The following is a 13091-nucleotide window of genomic DNA, read 5'->3' on the forward strand; positions in this document are numbered from 1 at the left end:
TGTATGCGGTGGAAACAATCATCGTGACCGTAGGCTGTTTGGCGTGATTATTGGATTCTTTTCGCCGCCGCCGCAGGATACGCAGTCCCAAACACGCCCTATGTTAGGCCAGGCGGCGATGCGCGATATGTGGGAGTATCAATGTGAAGTGCTGCTCCTAATAGATATAAAAGATTACACACACACTGATGTATTTATTTAATGATGCAAAATATAAAAGAGGTACTGTTCATCGCAAGACTATTTTTTTATTATGTATTTTTTTAAGGACGGGCCTGATACAAGCGGTAAAGTCTTACCTCACCGGAAGGTTCCGGATTCGAGTCGCGGTCTCCTCACATTGCACAGGCGAGAGTAAGGCTTACCACTAACACCTTTTCCCAGACCCCGCACAGAGCGGAACCTCTCTACACTAGGTACGCCCTTTATGTATCTTTTTTTTTTTAAATGGGTAGTTGGTAACACCATTGCCGTTGCATTTGGGGGGGGGGGCATTGATGAAATTTTATAGACAACAATACAAGTTTTTGATGAACATCTGCTTGTCATTGGTAATATCAATCACAATGATATTCTATAAATCATGGCATTTCAAAGGAGATAAAAGAATATACTCCCTCTCTCCTAAATTATGTACTCGTTCCGTCCCAAATTATAGATTGTTTTGGCTTTTCTAGGTAATAAATAATAAAAAACGTGTATCTAAAAAAGCTAAAACAACCTATAGACTAGAACGGACGTAGTACATGGTAACATGAAACATTCAAAATCGCATGAAGAAAAATTAGTAGGATATGTAAGTTGTGCATGTCTTCAATCGTTTCTGAACTCCATATTTAGTTTATATTCAAATCACGATTGCCACCTGACGCTTGTTAGAATCAGTGCAACTCTATTTGACCAATCACTTTATCCATCTCTTTGCCATAGGTAGTGCAATGTGACCAATTTCGGATGGAGAGACGCTAGCTGAGGCTGAGCCGAGTGACCGTCTCCACCGCCTTTGATGACTCCACCGCTGGCATGGAGCACAAAACTGATAAATATACCAATCATCACTGCCTGCTAGCATCAATTAGGCCATGAAAATTTCTGCCTAAATTAGGATATGGGGGATGAAATCCATGTGGTAAAAACTAAAATAAAATCAGCAAACTGAAATCATGGAATAACATCTGAATCTTCAACACATACACAGTGCTAATAATCATGTCTCAAATCTCACCCTTGTAAACACTATGAGAAAAGGCAAGGTTCAAGGCCTAAGGTAACATATGGAAAAAAGGTTGACTAAAACATAAAACTGCAATATATATATATAAAAAAACTTCTTCCTAAGAACATAACCCAGGCGACGACAATGGAATTGTCATCAATAGAGCTTGGATATATTGCAGAGTTTTATGTTGTTCCATCATCGAAATTACTTTGTGAATGTCCTAGAACTTTACTGTGATTTTGTGAAGGTCCTAGAGCTTTAAAACTAAATGGTGAGAGCATTTATACCTGCTATTATGCTGTAGATCTCACGCTTTGTGAATATGCCAACATAATAGCAGGAGTAGCATTTATATTTGTTATGCTATAGATAACATTGTGAGATCTCTAAGCATGTGTTTATTTCCAACGATGAAGAGGAATGGGCTAGGATGGCTCCTTTTCTAAGCATTTGAATGGTACTGATTTACTTCAGTTCACGTATCACACTCTTGTTTTTTAGATTCCATGAGTAAGTACTTTCTGATGGTTTAAGTAGCACGAAAATAAGGGGAGCAACAACAAAGTAGCCGACATCATGCAGCTAAATAGCCACCACTTGTGTACTTTCACCATTCTGCTAGCCCCTAATAAATTTTCAATTAACTAAATAGGTACTCTTCAGCTAGTGAATGATGGAGCTGATATTTGGCAGGCCATATGTAATTTAACTTGTGAGACATCAGATATGTGCATGACACACATAAAACTGTCATTTACACCTTTTGTCCCGTCTTCAATTTGGTACTTTTTTAGCTAAAAATCAAATCAGATGATATAGAAATTGAAGCATAACTGAAACTGCTCAAGAGTTCTATCTGAACTCCTTAAACATGTTAAGAGTAAAAAGAGGGAAGGGTCAGAGACCTCAAAGGATCGTGATCCTTCCTGGAGCAGAGAGTGCCTCGCATGCCATGACCTTGTGAAGGATCCAGGTATCTACTCTATTCTTGCTGGTGATTTCCTAGAGCTTGATCAGAAGGGTCCATCCGTGTAACAGTGTCTGTCACGCGCATTCAATTGGCGATGAGCTCCCGCAGCAACTCTACCAACTGTCATTTTGCATTGCATATAACCTTTATAAGGATGGCATTCTTAAGGTAAAAAATCATCCATTCTCTAATCTATTATCATATAAACAATAATACAGATTCTTGTAAAATAATCGATAGATGAATTGCACATCTTATGTAAATTGTGTTAAGCCATTAGTCTAAGAAATCATGGCTTGTCCCCAATCGCTTTCACTATACTCACCTGGAAGGATTTTAAAATCATGAAATGTAATGAAGGGCACTCTATTTCTTTCAGGAATTTGCAGAGACGCCTCTTGTACATGCCTGTTGAATGCCCTTACAGCTAGCGATCCTTTCATCTGAATAAAGGCTCAAATCTAAAAATTGCAGATGAGTATGCCTACTGAAGAACACACCGGACACTCTAATAAATTACCACAAAGGACTGAGGAATGAAGCAACATCAGTAAGAGGAAGCACATGAATCAGAGTAGTGCTCAAGTGTGGGCCTTCCGATTTCATGGCCGAGGTCCCTGCCCCTAGCGATGCGACCGTCGTACCGGCGCCCATGGCGATGGCGTAGGAAGCCTTGGTTGTGGGCAGCAACTGGGGCAGGCTTTGACGGCGGGATGGCGGATGGGCGCCGCAGGTGCAGGATGGCCCGACCGCCCGTGGCGGAGGGGACGAGTCATCCGTTCGAGAGCGTTCGCGACCTTCCGGGTTCACAGCTTAACGGGTGGAAGACCCGCATGACCCCGATCGGACGGTCCATATCGCGTCTTGGCCAGATCCGACGGCTAGCAGGTTAGCGGGCGACGTGGCCATATCCACCGCCCAAACCTTGGCTCAGATTTAGAGATAGAGATAGAGACGAGAGGTGGCTGGCTAGGTGAGCTGCGTGCCCGGTTCGCCCCCTGCCCTGAGCCTCTGTCGCCGGGTGGCCTGGGTGTGCCTTCACATGTTACCCGTGCGCGCCGACAGCGTGGCCGTCCGCTTCATTCGTCCGGCCTCTCCCTCCAACCTGAGCCTGCCACCACGGCAGTCGGCAGCTGGGCAGAGGTACGTCTTTTTGTTCTGGGAGATTCTTCAACGCGGCATGCTGTTGCCATGTGATACGATTCGGCGCGGCGCGAGGAGATTCTTCAGCGTGGAGTCTGTTGGTACAGTACGTAGGAGTATTATCAAGGGGGAAGGAACGAGGGCATGCATCTTGCCATGTGATTTGAATGAAGAAGAAAAAAAAAGAAACGTGTGCGTCTTTTTTTTTTTCGGTGGCCCAAACTCCAAACTAAACATGATTGGCAGCAACCGAACGGCCTGCACGTCAACGACGCAAGGCCCACAGCGCCAAAGGAGCGTGTGGCCTCCCTTAACGACGCTCTTAAGGCCCATCAAGGTAGCAGATACGGTTTCGTGGGTCAGCCCAACAGCCCCCCAAGCCCAGCTCGCGCGGCCTCTTCCGTCCTGCACCCAGACGACTCATCAGGTCGTAAATAAATTCTTCCCGGGCGTTTCATTCAGATTGTCGCAAGTTGCAACACCACACGGATCGACAGCCGAGATGGCCGGCCGATCCGTGCTTCAGAAGGACTATCGCAAGTTGCAACACCACACCGATCGACAGCCGAGATGGCCGGCCGATCGCCTCCGGCGTGCCAGGTCGAGAGCTCTCGCGGCACACGGCGGTGCTCCTGCTGGCGCCTCTGCTCCGGTACGTACTGCCACGGCTGCTTTTGGAGATAGATAGATGGGATCATCGGAATTTGCCAATTTGGCTTGAGTTTGAAGGATATACAAAAGTTTTCGTCCCTTCAGGAACGTGGCATTAGAACCCTACATCTTTTCCACGGAGTCGCAGCTCGTCCCAAAATCCAAGGATACCTGAGTCCTGCACCCAAGACTTTCCCTAATAATCGTGGGATTCATGGTCCTGTAAGTAGCTACGTTTTCTTTTTTCCTTTATCTATGCATACTTTAAGACGTCAACAGCATATTGGTCCTAATATTTTAGGACATCAACAGCACATTGATAGTTACTTTCGGACGTCAACAACACATTGGTTGTAATTTTTTAAGGACATCAACAGCACATTGGTTATAATTTTTTAAGGACATCAACAGCACATTGGTGGTACTCCCTCCGTTCCAAATTATAAGTCGTTTTGACTTTTATAGTACATCCATTTTGCTATGCATATAGCTATACGATATATCTTAATACATAGCAAGTTGTATGTACCAAAAAAGTTAAAGTGACTTATAATTTAGGATGGAGTAATTTTTTTAGGACGTCAACAGCACATTGGTTGTAATATTTTAGGACGTCAACAACACATTGGTCGTATCATAGAAAATATTAGCAATATTTATTTCTCCAAATAAGTTTATTATAAAAAAACATATTCAACAATTGGTGAAAGAAATACTTATTGCAATTGCGCTCTCTGGCCTGTGTATAACACAGGCTACAAAGAACTTTGATTGCTCTCATGTCACTGCTAAAACCAGCTGCTAAAACTAATTGCACAAAAGCTGGTGGACATGAAGAACAACCAGGTTACTATAATGGTTAATGGCGATGAAATTCGTGTGGATCAGTTTGGGAATGTTGGTGACAAAACTTCTCCTTGTTTTTCAACATATGTACAACACTTTGTTGCTTGTGTTATGTTCTAATGCAAATGTAATATGTTTTGCACGTGTCTGGTATCGCTTAAGGGACTTCAACGCAGAGTTACCCCCACAGGAGCAGCTACCGTACACCCATGTGGTGGTGCTTACTCGCATATCAAGATATGCAGACCTAGGGGCTATCCCAGAATTGGCCATCCTGCATTCAGCAACGGTTACGAGATCTTATCTGCGACCGCTATGCTTTACACAACATAATTTAGGCTCTATATCCTGAAATCTGGCCCCTTGCCAGTTCCACCGGTTGGTATATCAAAGGCATTACGCTTCCGCATCCATGAACGGTGGATGAAAGGGGTCCTGACTCCTAAGGGGTGTCATCAATGTTCGAATCCCTAACACCATATTGGTCCCGTTCGCTTCACTGAAAAAACAAGCCGAAACACTGTTCCGGTTGATTTGTTGTGAGAGAAAAACACTGTTCCGGCTGAAAAAACAAGTTGAAAAAGATGGATTATAAGAGAAGCGAACAGGGCCATTGATGTACTTCACACAATAGGGTGACCTATCGACCTCAATGTATAAGAAGGTGCTCCCACAGGAATGTATTCTTCGCCTATGGATGTTTACTCAAGAATGCTCGTCCTAAATCACCGAGACATGGCAGAAGGTAATCAAAAGGCTGTGAAGCATTTTGTTTTTCTTTGCAACAAGTCTTACTTTCCTTTTCTGTGTCCTCTTTTTGTGCATAGGATACAATACATCTCTCTGTTTATGTGATTAGCAAATTTTTTTCAGCTCCGAAATCTAGGCGTGGAGATGAAGACCCATCGGCTGTTGTATTTGGCTGGCACAGAGAAGATAACAAACACCTTCTATGTGCTTCAATATCCGTTCATCAAATGGAGGATATAATCAGGTTTGTTGCTATACCTTCAGCACTATTTGCAACATTTAAATATGTATTTTTTTGTGTGTGTGATAATTCTTTTATGTTTCTTATTGTTGCTACCTGAATTATTGCTTTGGCATTCGAGGCAAGAAGATGCTTCTGAAGAAGGACAACAGGACGCTGTCATGGTCATGGTCATGGTTTTTGATCTAGAGACAAAGAGTTTTGTGCTGCACATGATCCATAGTGCCTTCATGAATACTCACGAATTTTATTTAGACTATCTCCAACAATGCGAACCCAAATACCAAGACCCATTTCACGTTTGGGTAACGCTACAGGCAAATGTTTTAATACCCATTTTTTGTCTTCTCCAACAACAGGACTCAAAAGAGAACCCTTTCTGCAAATGGGTCTCCAGGAAAGAGGATATTCATATTTAGGTCGTGCCTCTCCTGGCACCCAAAATGGGTCTCCTATATAGGTACTCTGTTGGAGGCCGATACAGTATTGTCGGAGACCCATTTTGCGTTTGGGTGCTCTTATGGGTCTCCTATTGGAGACAGTCTTATGAGCCGTTGTTTTGCTTCATAATATGCTGACGCATCTGTTGTCATTTTGTAGGCGAAGCTGACAAATACGACCCCAAAATTGCATTTGATGATTTCTCTATTGCACATGAAAACGTGTGTATTCGACATACCAAGTTTTCAGTAGTCCACTTTTTTTAGCACTCTAACGCCAGCTTTTTAGCACACTAACACTTACATGATGCGATGCAAATCAGGTGCATGACCTTGTTGAAAAAATCAAATCTAATGGTGAAGTTGTCTTACAGGATCTCTGTCCTGACAAGAAAGAAGTAGCCATTAGTAGATCCATGTGACAACTCCCGAACATATTTGCGAGCAAAGTCTACAAGTAGGGAATATAGACCATGTTATCATCTTCTATGAAACACATTATTTGTTCTTATACAGGGTTTAGGGATGTGTCTTTTCACAAGGAATGATAGGCTTTAAGACAAGGTAAGAAAAAACTACACAACCTGGTCCAAGTAGATGATTTAGCTATTTGTTAAATGAAACCTCCCAAATCCTATACAGACAGGAGGGTAAATTTGGGCTGAAGGTTTGTGGTATACCTATTTATAGCTTAAGATTGTCATCAAGTTTCAATGCAATTAGCCTACCCTAACTTGCTTGATAAAAAGGACTTTGTTTTTGTTGTATGGTTGTACAACATTGTTTTGCTGGGATGGGATATAAGGATGCAGATCAGACCACAATTTTGGACCACAGTTTTGGAGGCATGGTGCCAAAAGGTCGAACAACAGGAAAGGATATATAAAGGTTTTTGTTAAAAATTTATACACCCTGTCTATGTAGGTGCAGGCTATGCGGATGAAGTAATGGTCACCTTGCCTTTCTCTAAATACAGGTAACCTTTGGCACAAATGATGTGTGGTGGACTGCAGAGCAGTCAAGTTTGCGATTAAAGATCATGGGGGCGCAATTTTGGAGGAACCAGGTAAATACCTGTTGTTAGGGTTCCAATCATGACCTTTATGGATCCGGGTGGTTGGAATGTGGTGAGTGATGTATATGTTGTTCTGTTAGGAGTTATATGAACTATTCCATTAGAGGTTATTTGTGTTAGAATGAGAGCAGAGGAGAAAGATGGCTGTAATGGATCTATTGAGCAGCCCCAAATGGGGTATATATAGTACATGAGAGCCTAAACCGTAGACTAGAGTACAATGACAATAATACCCTTAACACCCCCTAAATTCAAGGCGTATGCAATTGCGTTGCATTTGGAAGAGAGAGAACACTAAGCACTAGACTTAGACCCATTAAAACACTAAGATAACTGAAACATCCAAATCCGAGTCTCCAATAGGTCGCAGTGCATGTGAGTCTTGAAAACCTTGCCAAGCCGAGGAGGTGCGAAGAGAAGCACAACGGTAGAGACTAGAGAGTCATGACGATGGACGCGCCTTTAGTCAAAGAGTTGAGGGCTCGCGGAGGAGGCGACAAGGAGTAGCAAGGTTCAAGCGGACGAGCCATCGCCACACAAATCCGGACAGGGTCAGAGCCACATGCATCTGGACGTGTCTAGGCCACACAAATCCGCTAAACCAAAACTACGGTAGCAGTCAGAGGCGAGGACCAAAAGGGAGGGTCGCATCAATGACGACTAGAAGATGATTAGCCAAAAGAGGTGGCAACCACAAAGGAAAATACAGAATCAATTGTTTGGCAAAGATTTTGTGGACTCGAATGGCAAAGACGCATTCAAGGAGCAAGATTAGCGAAGTTAGATGGACACAGTAGGGAAACAAAGGCACCGTTTGGATACCGAATTTTTGGCGAAATGATACTGTAGCATTTTCGTTGTTATTTGGCAAATAGTGTCCAATCATAGTCTAATTAGGCTTAAAAGATTCGTCTCGTGGATTTTGTCTAAACTGTGTAATTAGTTTTATTTTTTATTTATATTTAATGCTTCATGCATGCGTTCAAAGATTCGATGTGACGGAGAATCTTGAAAAATTTAGTATTTTGGAGTGGAACTAAACAGGCCCAAAGACTGGATACTGGCAGCAAGCAGCATAAACACGGGATCCCATCAACACAAACACCAGCGCATGTGGGGGCCTATCCCTGTGAGCTCCTCTCCTACTGCCGGACGAGGTGATGAGCGCCCTGGATGGGGAATCTGAGTGCGTGCTGCAGGGGTGCTGGAGTGGCCGATGAAGGGGCGACGTGGCGGCAACCAGTAGGAAGAAGCCATGACGGCGATGAGTCGGTGAAGACGCGCACGGAAGAAACCGGCAGGGACGAACCGGCGGTGGGAGACGGTGCAGGCGAAGCAGAGGAAGTGGGATCCAAGAATGGCGACGACGGCTGTGGAGTACGGACGACAGGAAGAGCATGGCGGGCGGAGGAACGCTCGCACTTCACGGATGGAGGCGCGCAGGCCCAGAAGCAGAGCCGTGGGGCCACTCAGTCGTGGGAGGAGGGCCGCGTGAGAGTGGTGGCCGCTCCTACCGCGAGCGCTGACCCGGCGAGCAGGGGGCGGCGCGCAGGAGCGGGCGACGCGCAGGACCACGGGATGGGCAGGCTGCTCCTAGAAGTAGAGCCGCGCCTCCAGGCCCGCGAGAAGCCATCGGCACCTGAAGAGGAGCAACGGGAGGAGTGACTGGCGACGCGGTGGCCGGGAGCGCCAGGAGGAAGACGACGCAGGGAGGAAACCCGGCGGTTCGGTGGCACAAATTCGGCGCCGGCCTGATCATCTAGGCCTGGCGGCCCGATCTATTAGGTTTGATCTCCCACCAGTTAGGCCCAACGGCCTTTTGGGCCAGGTTCTCGCGCCCTGATCGAGGGCGCCCAACCCTACATGGTTGGTGGGCCCCCGTCGCACAGCGCTATAAAGGAAAGGTGGGGGCCGGGGCTCGTAGTACGAGGTTCACCGCGCCGCCAGTCACCCCACCGACATCCTAACCCTAACCCGATCTTGAGAAGGGGCGCTGCCAGCGATGGGAAGCACCACCGACGCCGGCAACGCCACCCCGACGCACACGCTGCCGCCAAGGACGCCACTGCATCGACTCCTCTCTCTCTCCACCGAACATCGCTGCCGGCGCGCAGATGGCGTCCGCCAACGAGATCCCGGCCGGTGCTTTGACCACTACGGCTTTTGATGGTCTGCTACCTCTCACTCCCCTTCTCTCTGTCTCTCTGTAAATCTTGAACAAGTATTCCTATTACTATGTATCCCGATCTGATGAATATGACTAAAAGAATCCCAACACGATCTACACCCGGGGATGGCGGATCGACGCCGTCGACACCTCGATCTGAACTCAGGGAGGAGCTGCTGCTACTTAAACTGGTAAGAAAACTAATAGGGTTGGGTACCCCTGGGAGTGGAGTTCGCTCCTCCTTGGGGCAGCGCAGCGGAAGACAGCGTTGGAGCAACGGTAAAGATTGGTGCGACGGTGAAGATCAAACCTTCGCCCGTGATAATGAGACGAGAGGAGAAAGATGGCTATAACGGCCTAAACCCTAGACTAGAGTACAATGACAATAATGCCCTTAACAATTTGCCCCACAAGTGATGTGTTATTTTTGTATTGTAGGCCCTCCACTGCTACACAAAACCTTTTACGCGGCGTTTGCCTTTTAAGCTCCGAGGTCGGCGGGCTGGGTGGCCGCCTCCGTTAATTGGTGGTAGGGCCACCGGCCAAGCATCCATCTCGGTTAATCATTAACTGACGTGGGCCACATAACGCGCACGTCTCGGTTAAAATGATTAACCAAGGCAGCCGTCTCGCCTCAGTTAATCGACTATTTTTGAAGGGTCCGCCTCCATAAATCGATTTACGGAGGCGGGCGTATTAAGATGTCCACCTCGGTTAATAATTGTAACAATAAATAGTTCATGACTTTTTCATATGAACTCAGATGAAGACAAACTTTATATCAAAATTGTAGCTCTCGACGAGATCTACAAATTTATAGTTGAAAAGGTTTTGAATTGAAACTTTTTAGGGTCCCAAAATATTGTTGTAAGTGCACAAATTTTTAAATTTAAAATTTAGAATTATCAAACGACCTCGGATGTTGACATGGTCTATACAAAAGTTATAGTTCTCAATAAAATCTATAACTTTGTAGTTGAAAAGTTTTTAATTCGAAGATGTTTAGAGTCCCAAATATGTGTTCGAAGGTTATAGATTTTGAAATTTCAAATTTAGAATTCTTGAACGATCTCAAATGTTCACATAGTTAATAACAAAGTTCTAGTGGCCGACCTGATTTACATGTTTGATATTGACAAGTTTCTGATTTAAAGTCATATAGAGTGTCAAATATGTGTTTGAAATTCAAATATTTTGAGACTCAATTTTTTAAATTTTTCAAACTATCTCTGATGGAGATACATCCTATACCAAAGTTATAGTACTTGACAAGATTTAAAACTTTGTAGTTAAAAGTTTTTTTTAATTTGAGTTCATTTAGTAGCCAAAATATGCAATATAAGATTACGAAATATATTGATATAAAAAGAGAGCATATTATAGTAGACATGAATGAGTGTGTGGTGCAGTGGTTGAGACGCGGTAGTGTTGAGTGGTAGGTCCTGGGTTCGTCTCTCCAAGTTTTTTGGTTTTTTGAGTTTTGTGGAGAACACTAACAGATCCAATAACCCACCAACCGTCTTTATAGGTGTGGATTAACTAGGATCTTTGGACGGAGTCGGATGGTTTGCCCGCCTCCGTTAATCCAAAACGCTCGCCACGGTTAAGTTTTATGTAGCAGTGGCCGTTGTCTCGTTGACAAGAACGACTTCCTCAAGGAGCGGCCATGAGTCGGAGGTGGGTCTTATAGAGGAACAACAATATTTGTATTTCTATCTCTTTTAACTGGCTGATGAGACAAGGTGGGGAGAAAATTATCTGTTGTCTGAAAAGCACAACAACTATATTGTATGCTAGGTAACATAAACGTGATCGAACTGGAGGTAGCATGCATAAAGGTTGTACTTAATGCTTATGCTAGTTTCTTCCTGATCTAGCTATATCATGTTATGTTTTGCTCTCTAGCGCCGCCGGTCTCTTAGGGTTTGTTAGTTGGAGATAAGATTAGAAGTCTTTTACTTAGGGATAAAGTAAGTCTCTCTGTATAAAGAGAGGAGATGTACCATCAAAGGCAACCAATGAAGAAGAGTTAATGCCGAGTCCCTCCGGCTATTTTCCTGGTGGTGTTTACCCTAATGACCCAAGGACCATAACATTATTCATGTGCCTTCGGTGGGTACATGAGATCAACCACCATATGGTTTATTTTTTCCAGCGAAGTGAACGAGGCGAGGCACAGTTCGAGGAGCAGGAGTACCTCGATGAGCGTGGACAGAGTGAAAGATTTGGTGAATCGTGGTCTGTCAAACTCCGACATGACCAGCGCCTACGTGTTGATTTATATAGGGCTGAAAACGCCTCAACAAAGGTACAGATATGTTACAGCTCGGATTACAAAAGATTCGGTTGTCAACAACTACTATGACTCTATCTAGGATATTTCCATGTAACAACCGTAACTTGCTCCAAGTAGTAAACGACTTACAATCCTGATACATCAGGAACTATACTTCTAACACAGAGGACAGGACCGCTCCACTCGTGGTTAAGCCTTGAGAGCTTCCAAATTCCATTACACGGCCGTGGGTGATATAAAAAACGGGCTGACTAGAGGCCGAATGTCCTGCCCGAGACTCGCGTCCGGAGGCCCGCGCTGCAGTTTCCCGTGCTCGCACAAGCGATCCACGCCCGCGCTCTCGCAAAAAAAACGTACAGCCCTACCTGCACCTGGGTATCCGTCCGTCCGGACGCACCAACCCGCTCACCTACAACGCAAAAAAAAAAAAAAGAAAAAAACCATTGATGCGCACTCCGCTCCATACCCGTGATCGTCAAAGGTGACACCGCCGCCCCCGCCGATCAACGCAGCTGGCTCCGCACTGTCCGCGTCTTCGCCGCAGCCTCCCCTTCCTCTCTCTCTCCCGACATGGCGCAAAGCGCGACCACCTCCTCACACTGCGCACGGCCGGCCCGCGCGTGCCCCAGCCCCCCGACAGGGTGGCCGCTCGCCAGCGGGCGCCGCGCGCCTCCGCCCCACTCCGTCTCGCTGTTCCTTCCACTAGATCCACTGCGCGGCGAGAGATCCGATGGTGGTGGGGACTGTGGCACCGGCTGCTGGGGCTACGTGTCGAACCCATGACACCAGTAGCGACGAAGGGGTCCTCGTTAGCCTCATAGTAGGCGGAGTCCATCTGGTCGATGTTGGCGCTGGTCGATGGTGGCAATGGCGCGGCTACCTCCGGTGAACACACGCCGGCGAGACTCCATTTCGCAAGCAGCAAGGAGATGTTGCGATGTGTTGAAAACGCATGTTGCAAGCGTATGTTTTAGAGGTATGTTGCAGTTGTTTTAGATGAATATTGCAAAAATGGATCAGAATGTTGCATACGTTGCAATTGTTGTACACGTATGTTGCATATGTTTGTTCCTAATGTTTAGTCTGTGTTTTTGGACGTATTGTTGCAAGTGTGTTTACCTAAATGTTACATACGTTTCACACATATGCTGCAAATGTTTTATCTGAATATTACTATGTTTGCAATGGTTTTTAAGTGTTTTTATGTGTTTTTCAAGTGTTTCAGAAGCATGTTTCAAGTATTTCATTTGTCTTCAAACGCATGTTGCAAGTGTTGCATCTTGATGTTTCAAA

The 13091-nt window shown here is 45.3% G+C and overlaps 1 long non-coding RNA gene across 1 annotated transcript; it reads right to left on the reverse strand.

The window, feature by feature from the left end:
• Positions 1–592: 592 nt before the first annotated feature.
• LOC136501543 (uncharacterized) lies at positions 593–2632 on the reverse strand. The gene is made up of 3 exons (XR_010770308.1): positions 2515–2632; positions 2125–2309; positions 593–1018 (listed from the first exon to the last, which is right to left on the reverse strand). It is a non-coding gene; the product is annotated as an uncharacterized lncRNA (long non-coding RNA).
• Between the last annotated feature and the right edge of the window lie 10459 nt (positions 2633–13091).

The sequence above is a fragment of the Miscanthus floridulus genome, chromosome 13 (assembly GCF_019320115.1).
Source record: "Miscanthus floridulus cultivar M001 chromosome 13, ASM1932011v1, whole genome shotgun sequence".
NCBI lineage: Eukaryota > Viridiplantae > Streptophyta > Magnoliopsida > Poales > Poaceae > Miscanthus > Miscanthus floridulus.